General features: G+C 29.2%; 1 protein-coding gene across 4 annotated transcripts in view; it reads right to left on the bottom strand.

Annotated features, from left to right (window-relative positions):
- The window catches only part of LOC111613350 (mitogen-activated protein kinase kinase kinase 20-like), a 45,647-nt gene that overhangs the window by 26,914 nt on the left and 4,307 nt on the right, over positions 1 to 14,426 (bottom strand). The window contains exon 1 of one of the 4 annotated variants that reach the window (XM_023354699.1): positions 7,383 to 7,829. The exons of 2 other annotated variants lie outside the window; for them this stretch is intronic. The gene's annotated coding sequence lies outside the window, so the exon portion shown is untranslated. Of the gene's footprint in view, positions 1 to 6,470; positions 6,490 to 7,382; positions 7,830 to 14,426 lie in introns of those variants that run through there. One more of the 4 variants, XM_023354700.1, reaches the window with a different exon arrangement.

Genomic DNA, 14,426 nt, shown 5'->3' with positions numbered 1-14,426 from the left:
ATACAGTAGAACCTCGATTATCCGCCCTAATTGGGGACTGGGGTTGGTCGGATAATTGAAAAGTCGGATAACCGAAAAGTATGAAAAAATCCATTATTAGTGTAGTATATTATTATATCCCATGTAATTAGTATATTAGTATATCGCTATTAACTTACTTTGCATTGAATTTTCATCGATGTTAAGCCTAACAAAAATTTTTTTTATAATCGTCGCTATTGTATCGTTAAAAATTAGAAAATTAAGCCTCATTTAAATACTGGCTCCCTTTTATGGTCGAATGAGTGTTGCCAGCTAAAACACGTAAAAATAATATTAAAGTAGCCATGACATAGCCAAATATTGTAGCGCCACATCACTAGCGGGCATTTGAAATTTGCCGACTAGGACGATCGGTTAACCGAGGGGTCGGTTGATTGGGGGTTGGATAATCGAGGCTCTACTGTAGCTTTATTATTAATTATCGTTTAAAATCAATTCCACATGAAGACTGCAATACTCCCTCAGATTGATTTTTGTGTCTTGACCATGGCTTTCTCCCTGCATGTTTCCATGAATGTGTGTTAGTAACTCAATATGAGTAGTAAACATTAAAGAAACTATCTTATTACAGTAATATATTCTCTTCTATCATTCTAATTTTAGTCGTATAATAAAGTTAATCTCCGACTGAGTAGCTCTGCTAAAAGTTTTGTTTTTGCTTTTTGGAACACTATAATGGCATGAATATGAATTATATTTAAACATGTCCACAGAATTAAAATTTATAAGTTTAGAGTATGTATTTCTCACTACAATATTACACTTAATGATAGTCATACTGTGCCATTAGTGAATATGACCATTTGATAGGACATTAATGTAATTTATTTTATACAATAGTTTTTACCATTGTAAGTATAGATTGTCTTAAATTGAAGACCAGCTATATTTTGTTGATCAGTACAGTTAAGTGGTATTGCTTTACTACACTATTTTCTTTAGTTAGTTTCTTTTATCATTCCACTTCTCCAAAAAGAATTTGTACAATTATTATTTTGTGTTTATTTTTTTCTTAGTTTCTGTAAATAAAACATTTTTTTCTATGATATTTTAAAGATTATCATTTTATTAACATTAATCTTGAATACTAATTATTAAAATAATACATAATGTAGAATGTTCATAAATTATCTTTACAATTGCACTTATTAATACAAAAAGATGGGAATCGAAATACCGTATTTACTTGCATACAAGACGAGGTTTTTATTCATTATCACAGCTTCAAATTCCTACGTTGTCCTATACACATGAGGGAAAGACTGCGATTTTGCAAATTTTTGTGAACCGTCTATTCACATTTTTTACCAGATGCTTACCCTCTTATATTTAAAAACATAAGTATTTTATCTGAGTCATTTTAATCGTTCTTGTATATTGTCAGAAGTAAAGATGAATAGCAATAGGAAAAGCAAAGCTTTTGAATTGAATTCCAGACTGAAATTTGAAAATCACACGGGAGCCCAATATAAGTTTTAATCCATTCCGACGTGAAAACAGATGCTTATTTGGAAATCATAATTCGGAGAAACTCATAAGTGTAATCGATGGAGAATGGATTCAACTGTTAAGAATTGGGAAAAAAGTTTCCCGATTGTCCAGCTTTACATGAACAAATTATGCTGCCAATTTTACAAGATTTTTCCTTGAAGTTTAAAATGCTAGTAATTTTTGTGGGACAATGTGTGCATTTACGTTCATTTGATATTTTACTTGTGATTAAACAGAATAAAATTAGAATTGTATTAATAAATCTAATTTTCTTTACTTTGATCTTTGAAGTCACACTTTATCCTATATATGAGGTCGTTATATTCAAGTAAATAAGGTACATCTTGTGTAATATTTCAGGAATATAAATGAATTTTCCTTACATACGCACACAAAAAAGTTATTTATTCTCTTGAATACTGTGATAAAATTTAATACCTTCTAAGAAAGGCAAATGTCTCTTTAAAATATGCAAATTTATATAGATGTGGATTGTGTTAATAAATTTATCAGAAAATTAATGCATCACAGGCTATAATTTACAAAGTAATTGAACTTTCTTTATCATTAGTGTCACCTCAAATACCCCTATCAAGTAATTATGTTCAAATGATTGAGACTTTAAAAAACTAATATATAATATACAGCTTAAAATCAAAACTACACATAGACTAAAAGATATGCACCTGACTTGAAAAAGAATGATATCTTATCTGCAAAACTGGTTACAGAACACATCTGTAAGAGCTGTGCATTTGAAATATTTGCTTCATAATCCTATAGAATTATTTATAACAGAAACAGAGCTGATGAAAATTCATAGTCCACATAAACAGCTGATAATTCGATTAAAAGTAACATTATTTACTGTAAAGATATTACATTTAATAGTAATTATTTTTAATTTTACAATAAGTTTTATATATTTCTGAGATTATTACTCTATTCAAATTGAGTAGAAATATTTGTGTCAAACTGAAATTCTAAAAATTTGACACTAAATTCAATTATTCTATTTAACTAAAGGATTTTTTTAATTAAAAAATGAAAGTTAAAAATGAAATGCATATTTTATTTTTGTTAAACTTAATTTATATTATCAAGAAACTATATTTTACCAAGAAAATTACAGCTGTGTGATTTAAAAAGTTATACCAAAGAAGAAATGGGAAAAAAATGTCTTACTTTTTATATATTTTATCAATGAAATCCTACAATCTATTATAATTATGCCACAAATCAGATGATAATGAAATTTTAACATCTAACAAGTAAGTACTTTATTTAAAGTATCAACCCATTCCATTTTATCATTCACTTTTTCCCTATGTTGAATGAAGGTTATAAATTTGGGTAAAAAAATTACTCAAAAAAGAGGAAACAAACGTAACGTTTCATAATAATTATTATGAAACGTTACATTTGTTTAAGTATTATGAAATACTGCATTAATAGTGATAGAATAATTAAAATTTTCAAAATATTTTTAGTTTTAATTTCAAATTACAAGATTTATTAGAACAAAAGTGCTTTGATTTTAAGAAATTATGTAGCTTAAAAATACTTCTACTTAAATTAAAGATGAAAGTATTTGTGGAAAATTTTATTCCTATTTCTTTAGTATCATCAAATACTAGCCTACTTCCTCACAGAAATTGAAATATCTCTCTCATACATTCCTGTCATTTTAATTTTCAATATTTTGGCAAAATTCCAAAGTCTTTGAGAGATGGTTTTGTTCCATTTTTAAAAATTTCTTCTTTACAATGCTTGATCTGATAATGAGATTTAATCTTGAAAACATTTTATCATTGTTTTTCCAAGGACTATTTTAATTTAAGGAGCTAGCATCTGATTTTACTTTGCTATTTTTTCTACATTTGAATGTATGTTTTTATTTATCTTTTTTTTAAAATTTAAATTCAACTCCTTATCAGTCCTTGGATAGTGTTGACCATGTGGTATTGACCAAAGTCATCCCATCATGTCCCACAGATTCTCAACTGAAGATAATTGGAAATTGTTCTGACCAAGAAATCTCCTATACACCTTGAAAAGCATGCTTGTGCAGTTGCAAGTTATACTGCTGGAATTGGATACACATGAAGCTATGATGGTGTGGCAGGCTGCAGCACCTCATCAACATAACATCATACCATCAATGTACCCCTGATGCGTACTAGAAGTGATTAACCGGTTGTGCTACATGCGGTACCGGTGTTGTACTACCTTGTACAGCAATAAAAAATATTGAACTGAATTGGTATCCCAAAGTTCAAATCTCAGTTGACAAGCTGTGTAGTGTTCCAAAATGGCAGAAGAATCAGCTTAATTGCCATATTGCCTCTAGACCCTCACTTAATAATCATTGTTGAACACCACACTGTGCCATCTGTGACAAGGTAGCTTTGGAGTGACATCACTGCAAGCATTCACGACAATAGTATGGTGTGAGGGGTAATCTTTGCAATGGATGGCTTGACCACAAACCTACCTCAGCTGATCTAAGAGAAACGGTCACTATTAATATTGGAGAATTCAAATCTATCCAAACACCACAGAATGTTGCCAGTTGTAGACTGTGGATTCATTGATCTGTGCATTGTGACATCCATCTCAGTGCTCCAGTCCCACTATGATGATACACATTTCACTCTGTTGACTACCATCTCCAAATTCAACCTACGGTTGTGGCATTCCATTGAGTTACAATGTTGCAATATAACAAAGACCACTTAGATTGTTATGTAGCCCTATGATGAAACCTTTAGTGAACTTGTCTGTTTGATGAAATGGCTCTTGATGGTGTCTTAGAGGCATCTTCACTCCTCAGTCTTTATCCCAACATGAAAAACAATGACACAAAGCAATTTCTGTGAGCATGATGACGACTCCAAAGTTTGCACAGACTGATTTTACCCTTTTATCATGTTCCCACATTATGTGATTGGCCAAAAATAGCATCAGTTTCCATGACTTGTTCACTTGAACATATCCTGAAATTTTCATAATGGTGCAACAAAATCTTCATGCAGTGAGGCAGTATATAACACAAAATCAATTTTACCATAGGCTAAATAATATGAACATATTATTATTTGATTAATATTCCACTTGGATAGTGTTTATATCTCCAGAATTTTTTCCACCTCATAAAATTAATTTTACAAGAAAATTCAATAATGATAAATATGCCCTCATAAAAAAGAATGCTGTATCTACACCAAATGTGAAAATGAGAGCTGGTAGTTTTGTATACTAGCTCTGCAGCTCTCTGACATATATGTGAGCCGCCGGGGAGGTTGGAAAAGCCTCTCCTGTCCGGCCACAGGTCGGTGACCTACTTTCTTGTCAATGATGGCTTTTACATTCTGTTACGCGTTACGCGAGTGGAGGAGAGTCAGAGGGGTCGATGATAAGATGATGATACAGTCGACTAAAACACCATTTTAAACAAAACATAAGTTTATTTTACTAACTAACGAAATTAAAGATTACAAGTCTCCTTCTAATATGCGTATGAAAGAGAGAGTTTCCAATGAAGCTTTCATACCTCCTGAGAGACTATCTGATAATTCTCCAGCAAATTTGGTAAATTGGCACAGGTCCTACCGGGTTCGGAATAGGTCTGGTGAGATCGCAGTATTCGACGGCTTCCGATGAACTTCGAGCAATTTCCGATCAGCGACTCCCCCGAGAGGGGAAGGACGCTTTTTATACTTTTTTGTGATGGGAAAATTAGTCAGGTGACCAATTGTTTTAGCAGGTGTGGGTTAAAGGTGGTCCCGGCCTGCAATAAATTGTCAAAGTTGGACTTTAACTGCAAACAGTAAGTCTTGTGGCAGACGAATGCTATTGTTAGATGGTTGAATGTTTACATTAAAGAGGAGAATTGTAAGTTGATACTTGATATTCTTATATAAGTAAGATAATTGATTTCTTTTTCTGACAATGGGGGGTTTTTTCACAGTAAGGAGATAAATTTATTTAAAATATGTTAAATTTGTTTAAAATTTAAAAAGGAAAAAAATTTGGGTTGCACACAGGTCGGATCTCACATATAGGTTTATAGAAATGTTCTGTATAAAAGAAAAAAAAAATCAAGAAACAATAGCTTAATTAAATAAACTGATATTTTTAGTATTTCATATAAAACTGTATCAGTTAATTTCATAGACACTTTCATATTAAATACATATTTAACTGTAAATCCTATAAGCTGATAAAGTATAAAATACAATATCAAATTTTTCCAATTACAAGGAAATCTGGAGATATTTATTAATTCCAATTTTTCTAGATTTTTTCAATACTCCAGTAAAGAGAGGTCAATTATCCTAATAGTGTACTGGTAATATTTAAATACAAATGAAATTTCTGTTATCACTATTTTGTGATGAACACGTTTCTAAGTTAGAATAACGAATTGGAAAAATTTTATCTAAATCAAGTCATTTTTAAGACAAATATTTTAATCTGATATTAAATGAAGATAATATGATTCAGATAAATTTAAATTTCAAACTGAATAATGTGAAAATAAATCATGTGCTGAAATATTTTCTTAAAAATGAATTCATCTTCTAAGTGAGTAACATCTATGCAAATTCAGACTCTCGTGAAACCTTTAAAAACAGCAAAACAATTTAATTACAAACACTTTTGGTCATTTTTAAAGACCATCCTTCAATTTTGTGTATTCTATCCAAAGATAGTCTTTAAAAATGACCAAAAACATTCATAATTAAATTGTTTTTGCTGTTTTTAAAGTTTTCATTAGCGTCTGAATTTCTGTATTCGCAGCTTCTATTTTAACATCTATGCAAAATATAATCAATAATTTCTTTGATCTTCTATTAAAAAATAAAGCTACACAATTAAATATTAAACTAATGAGATTAAAATATGAAAGTATTCATAAATAAATTTTAACTCACATTCCATACAATATCAATTCTCTTTTGATTACACCAAAAGAAAATGCTAAACTGAGATTATATGATAACAATATAGTGATTAGATGTTTTGTTGTATCATCAAAATATCAGTGACTAATTAGCTCAGGTATAAAAATACTATAGATCTTAACTAAAAAAAAATATATATATATAATAAACACATAAAATAGCATTACCGCATAAATTATTTGATAAATAACAGCTTAGAAGTAAGCAAACAGTTTCATCTTTTTTTTACAGGAATAATAAAGCTATATTTGAATACAACAAATTCAACACTTTACCCCAATCAGAAATTAAATAAATAAAAATTAACTTGACTTTGGATCAGCTATATTATGAGTAAAAAATAAATTGTCCAAATTTATTATTTTAGAATTTAATTATAGAAATTTATTGTTTCGACTCGGCAACTCTAATGCATTTTAATATTGATGCACTATTATGAAAGCAGTCACAGTGATTTTTTAATATTCAATATATTTTTTTTAGAAACAACGTTATACTGATCTTATATTTTACAGTATTGTTATTCTAAATGACAAATAAATACATCTTAATTCTTTAGCAAAAATTTTAACTTTTAAATCGTTCCAGTTTAGTGCAATTAATGATTGTTATTCTAACAGCAAGCACTAATTTTAGTTTTTATTTACTATTTTGATATCATATCCACTTTGTCCTACATATTATGCTAGGTTTTCTGCTAATTTTTCTTTTCTTTCTTGGAAAATATGGTTTCCACAAATTTATGTTTACAACTTTAATAATATTAATTTTAAAAAGTTCATTTTTGCAATAAAATTTTTAAAATCACCATAATTCACTTTATTTGAGATTTTTTTCATTGAAACTGTTAGATCCTTTCGAAGCATTTACCTTGCATCTTACCGAGAAAGAAGTATCAGATTATCAACTATCCATTAGCAGGAAGGTCATTTCCTTTAATAGATGGTCTTTTTGTTTTTCGATGGATTCCCATTTCAAGCCAGAGATCTTTCTGTCTAATTGCTGTTTTCAACCATAATTTAGTTTCATCAGTTTTACTTGTTTCTTGATTACTGCTGATTTTTTAAAACCATCATATCATCTTTATTAGGATGTTTATCCTGTGAATAAATTAATTTTTATTGTATCTTTCTTGCAACATTTTTACAGGTCATATATTGTGCCTTGAGTGCATTTAATATATTTTATCATCTTTCACTATTGTAAAGTAAGTACAACTTGCAAGTATTCAGTTAATAATTCTATTCAAAAACCTTTTTGATCTAGCAGACAATTTTTAATGAAACAAACATTTTTGGCTGCTTTTAACAGCCATCTTCAGATTATAACTACAGAACATCAATAAAATTAAACACTACAATATAGAATGCCTTGTGGATTAATTTGAATTTAACATTTAAATACAAAAACCACTTGGTACAAAATTAACCTATTGATAAATCTTAAAATAAACTATATTAATAAAATTTCAATCCCCAAATGTGACTATCCTTAAGCATATGATGTTATTTCGACAATATATATGTATGGGGGCTGTTATTTATTTGTTCACATATTAATCTATACTTTATTTGCATTTGTAATATCTTACATTTTTTATTTATCTATTAGTTAATTTTGTACTCAAGGTTTTTATATTTAACATGTTTAAATAATTGTGTATTCATATATTCATTTTGAAGACTAATTAAAGCTAAATATCTTCTGTTTATGAAAATATTTAAAAAATATGTTTTTATTTTTCAATGTTTTCACCATCTATGTACAGTCGACCCCCCTATAATTACGGTCCCTATAGTTACGATTCCTATAAAACTACGAAAAAATTGCTACTGGTATCTGTAAAAAATAGTAAAAGTTCCCTATAAACACCTCAAACGTCATCGGGAAGCCGAACTACTTTCCCTAACTTGATACATGTCTGGTTGTGATTGGAGGGATTCGTAAGAAAGCGGATTCCTAGAGAATGGAACGTATCTCTATCTTATAGGGGGGTCGACTGTATTTCAATGTTGCACTTAACAGATGGTGTTATTGTCTGTAAGTCACCCAGAATAAAAGTTCTACCTATTCTAAGAATTCACGTAAGTTGAGGACTTCCTGTATAAAGTGGGTGATCGGTTAACAAACATAATCTGTTCCAAGACTTTGTTCGTTATCCAAATTGTTCATTAACCGATTATCGATTTACCATAGGTTTTTATGGGAATTTGATTAATTCGTTCTGGAGACCCCCAAAAATAAAAAAATATATACTTTCTTACTACATTTATTTATATGTAATAATAAAAATACATATATACAGTCTTGTATTTTTATTAGTCATGTTTTTTCCTTTTGTGAGGGTTAAAGAATCTGTCTAATGTCAATTGCTTTTCTCTCTTCTTCAGGATTTTTCAGAAATAATTAATAGCATTATAATTGTAGAGATTCCCAAGTCTATTAAGCTCAATCTGGTTTGGATACCATTCTAAGACCGTTGCTCTGACATCCTCCCACTTCTTCAAAAGACCTTTAATAGCAGATATCAGCATTAATCCTCTTTTTCAGAAAAAAACATATCTCACCAAGTTTCTTCATGTTCTTCATTCAAGAGTTCTTGGCGTTCTTCTGTCATCAGATCCATTTCAGGTTCCATTATGAGCTCTTCAATGTTCTTTGTTTCTCAGATGTGATTTTTGTTACTCTTTTAGCTGCTTGAATCTTCTCGATTCTACTGTATATTTCTCAAATAAGATTGAACTGTNAAAGAAACATTTCTTATTCAACGGCGATTAAAATTATTTATATTAATGATGTCTCCGAAGTTCTACGAAGTTTTCACAGAAAAATAAGTTGTTAGAAATCGGCCGCTCTTTGCTGAGCTGTTCCGCGACGAAAACAATGTTGAGCAATGGCAATGTCGAATGGTGACACTCGGTAAGTAATCCTACAATTTTTTGTTTATAGCGTAGTTTATACGGATTATTCCCAAAAATTATATACGTATTTTGGAAATGTTGAGTCGGATTAGTCTAGAATCGATTAATTTTATGGAAGAAAATCTTTCAAACAGCCGTAGTCCGTAAACTTGATACATGTCTGGTTGTGATTGGAGGGATTCGTAAGAAAGCGGATTCCTAGAGAATGGAACGTATCTCTATCTTATAGGGGGGTCGACTGTATTTCAATGTTGCACTTAACAGATGGTGTTATTGTCTGTAAGTCACCCAGAATAAAAGTTCTACCTATTCTAAGAATTCACGTAAGTTGAGGACTTCCTGTATAAAGTGGGTGATCGGTTAACAAACATAATCTGTTCCAAGACTTTGTTCGTTATCCAAATTGTTCATTAACCGATTATCGATTTACCATAGGTTTTTATGGGAATTTGATTAATTCGTTCTGGAGACCCCCAAAAATAAAAAAATATATACTTTCTTACTACATTTATTTATATGTAATAATAAAAATACATATATACAGTCTTGTATTTTTATTAGTCATGTTTTTTCCTTTTGTGAGGGTTAAAGAATCTGTCTAATGTCAATTGCTTTTCTCTCTTCTTCAGGATTTTTCAGAAATAATTAATAGCATTATAATTGTAGAGATTCCCAAGTCTATTAAGCTCAATCTGGTTTGGATACCATTCTAAGACCGTTGCTCTGACATCCTCCCACTTCTTCAAAAGACCTTTAATAGCAGATATCAGCATTAATCCTCTTTTTCAGAAAAAAACATATCTCGCCAAGTTTCTTCATGTTCTTCATTCAAGAGTTCTTGGCGTTCTTCTGTCATCAGATCCATTTCAGGTTCCATTATGAGCTCTTCAATGTTCTTTGTTTCTCAGATGTGATTTTTGTTACTCTTTTAGCTGCTTGAATCTTCTCGATTCTACTGTATATTTCTCAAATAAGATTGAACTGTGGCCTACTGTAGACCTGTTCGAGCCATACTGCCCAGCAACATCAGACATCATCTGCCCACTCTCTACCTGTGCTATTATACTCTCACATTTCAAAAATAAAAACTGACACAAAACTTAATGAGTGCCTGCCCAACAGTCTTGAAAATACTATAAAAGAATTGTTTCTGTCAGAAAAATAAAAAGCTGGAATTAAAAGGGAGAGTTTCAAAGTTCAGAGAAATACTATCTGATCAGTATATACCGGGTGAGTGTCAATGTCGATGTCTCTCGCACTGCAAAAAGTTTCGAATTGTTGCCCAAAGACAAGGGAAGACTGATCAGTATTTATTATTTTATGTGGCTTCATCTTGTGTTTGTTTTGTGAGGTGTTCATTGTCTGAACATAAAAATCTTTCACAAAAGTGTTCATTATCCAATTTGTTCATTAACCAATCACCCACCGTATTTTGTATTATAGAGAAAAGAACACACAATTGATATCAAGATCAATCAATCAATCAAAATGCAAAATACAATAGAATAACCTGTAGGTTCTCTCTATGGTTCAGATATAATGTCTGTCTGAAGTTATTTTTGACGAAAATAACTTAAAATATGCAAAATACATTTTTAATAATCATCAAACAAATAATTCTTCCTGCATTTATGCAAAGTTTAATTTGCATTACAATTTCAAATTTAATTTAATTTAATAATCAATAACTAGAAAATGTCAACAAAATTTAAATTAATTAGAGCCTTCCAATACTGTATTTTCATGCATATAACCCACAATGGTTTATACTTGCAGAAAGTTGCTAGATTGAAAATTAAACCTTTTCATAATCTGACTTGTCATATACCTTCTGCCTATTGCAGTCATCATTCATCTGTAGGGATGAATTCATAATTATACTTTATAACTGGTATATAACTCACTCCATCAGATAACCTGCACTTTCTTTCAAACAGATAATCTATAGATTATACACACAAAATATGATATTTAACTTTGAGTTAAATGAAAATTTACTCTATTAATACAGACATACATACATACATATATATATATATATATACAGTATGTAGAATAGAATTACAAAATTAATTAGTATTAATATCAAATATCAAAACTAATAATTCACTGTGATTTGTAATAATTCACTGTAATGGTCATTATTTAATGTGAAATGATTCTCTTTTAGTTCAAAAATTACATAAGAACTTGTTTTAGAAACAAAGAAATGTCAAAAAAAACACACCTTAATTTGCTGAGAAAATTTAATGAGAAAGCAAACGTTTTCAGCCAAATCTGTTGGCCATCATCAGGCTAAGATATTCGAATATAAATTTTCTCAGCAAATTAAGGTGTTGTGTGTTTTTGATTTACATACTGCTGAGTAAGTGAACCTCAAAGAAGTGTCTTCACAATGCTTTTTAGATCTTGTTAATGATATATTGCATTGGAAAAAACTGAAATAGTTTGCCTCTTATATTTAAATAAGATAGTAACTTCTGCTATACAGAAATAGTTTCTTAAAATTATTAAGAATTGAAAATTATACTACTTTGCAAATGACAACAATTATTTTTCTTATTTTAAGTAAGAATAAATCAACAGTGTGACTCCAAACCTATATCAAAAGTGCATTTAAAAATAATTTAAAATATTGTTTTGCATACTGTCATGCTCACAATTCATTTTGTTCCTGAAGAAGTTATTTTGTAATTATAAAGTATCCTATGTAAGGTGGGCTGGGGCATTAGCGGCAAAATATTTTATTTTATAATAATGAATGTTCTCAAACTAGTAAATATTTATTTTAATTGTTTACATTTTGATTTCCACATCAGAAGACTGTGTTTCATTTTGATATTTTATGCTTACTTTTATCCAATTATAATTATTTTATCTATAAGTTTTTGCTTCAATTAATAGGAAATTATTATTCTTATTAAGAATGTAGAAGCAAATATAATTCATTCAAAGTAATCTGTATTCAAGAATAATCTTAATAGAATTTTTTTGAAGGTCACTACTTTACAATAAAGTATTAAGTCATGTGACATTGTGACCTTTGCATTAATTGATTTTAACATTGCTCGTGTATGTCTCCGGTCTCTCCCTCCTGCTCAAATGTACACACTATTTCAATGCTTCATTATTTTATAACTTTTTAATGGTTGTTTAAACTCAAATTATATTTTTATTCACATACCATCATTTAATTCACAAAGTTAGGACATCAAACACACCCTTTTTAATAGATTAAGCATTATGTGTCAATTATTTTTTTATATATTCAACTAAGACCATTAGATCTATTAAACATCATTTACTCCAAGATATTCTTACTTTTAAGAAATATTGTAATAGATATTTTTTATATCACGAAACTATAAAATAACCATTTTTTGTATTAACCTCTATTTCAATACTTTTTTTAAAGCTTCGTATTACTTGTCTTACTGTTTTAATCAGGAATTTTGTTATGGAAGCAGCTATCAAAAGCTCATACTGAATGCTACTGTAAGTTATTATAATAAATAAATAAATCTTACAAACTGAATGTTTGCTTATCCATTTCCATACTTTAAATCATCTTTAATTATCATAACAAATCATTGATCCAATATCAAAACAAATTATAATTTTTGATAATGTGTTGTGCTCCACATACAAACAGAATCTAAAATAAAAACATTAAATAGACAGTAATTGTTTGTTTAAAATTTTAAGTTGGTATGGGGAGAAAATATTTTGTCTTATGGCATTTCCTAATTGTAAATAAAATATAGTTGCATCAAAATTTCTGAAAATACCTTCCATTAATCTGAATGCAATTTTTCTGCACACTGAATGAATAATTAGTCAAATTAATTGATGACTATTTTAATATCAAATATTCCTCCGAACTTCCATTTTTTGTTAACAGATTCATTTCATAATAATTTACATTCAGAAATCATGTCTAGTTACTTTTAAAGTTTATAAAATTATTCTAATTTTCTAAAATAGATTTAGAGTTTTTTAAACTAGTCAAAATCAAGTTTATATCTCTATCAATTTATCACAAATTGCAATACTTGCTGATTTCTGAAGTTAAATAAAATCTTCATAAGATATCGCCATTGTAATATTTAAAAAAAGATTTAAGATTTTTGATTGCGCTTATCATTTTTATCAATTTTAGAATTTATGCAATGTTTCTTAATTAATAATAAACTGATTAAGCATCTGATAAGATTAATATTAAATAAATTACATTTATAGATTATTACTGAAGAAAATCATAAAAGAAAATAGCATAAAAGCAATTTTCATGCTAGACATATTTAATATTTCTATTTAACAACTAAATATATATAAATAATGTAATTTTAATACATTTTATAGAGTATAAAATCTTTAAGGAGTAACAAATTGACCTTTTTATATTAAGAGATGAAGTAAAGACAATATTAAGTTTAAAAATTAAATATAATTACAAGTATGGTTCACTGTTGCTAATTCAGCTCTTAACAATCTAGCTTCTCAATTACTTGACCTACACATATCCCTAGTGCGATCACTTATGCACCTCCATTTCTATGAAAATGTTAATCATGGTCATGCATCTAGTTTGTTTGGACTTCATTGCTGAGTTTGGTATTGCATGTCAACATGCTGTATTATTTGCCCATCTGCCTCCAAAAAGAAACAATACTGAAGGATAACAGGTCACATCATTCATTGCCTTTAGACCTATACAAGCTCAGTAATCCAACATCCATTAATCTAGCACCTGTCTGTGCAAGGAATAACCTACAACAAGAGTCTACTGTACTTTTAACCAGGTCCATAACAATTCTCCCCCACAGACACACAATACAGTTGATTCCAGCAATATTTAGGGGTCAGGTAAATATTTATCAAAACCTTCCCAACATTTTCTTAAGATAAGCAAAACATGGCCAGATACATCATCTAGTTAGAAATAAACAAAAGTAAAACAAAATTATATTTATAAATACGCAGTTGAACCTGTCTATCTCAAACA

Source organism: Centruroides sculpturatus, unplaced genomic scaffold (genome assembly GCF_000671375.1).
Source record: "Centruroides sculpturatus isolate CEXI.00-Female unplaced genomic scaffold, Cexi_2.0 scaffold1924, whole genome shotgun sequence".
Taxonomy (NCBI): domain Eukaryota; kingdom Metazoa; phylum Arthropoda; class Arachnida; order Scorpiones; family Buthidae; genus Centruroides; species Centruroides sculpturatus.
Note: the sequence above shows the minus strand (reverse complement) of the source record. Positions and strands in the feature narration are given on the sequence as shown.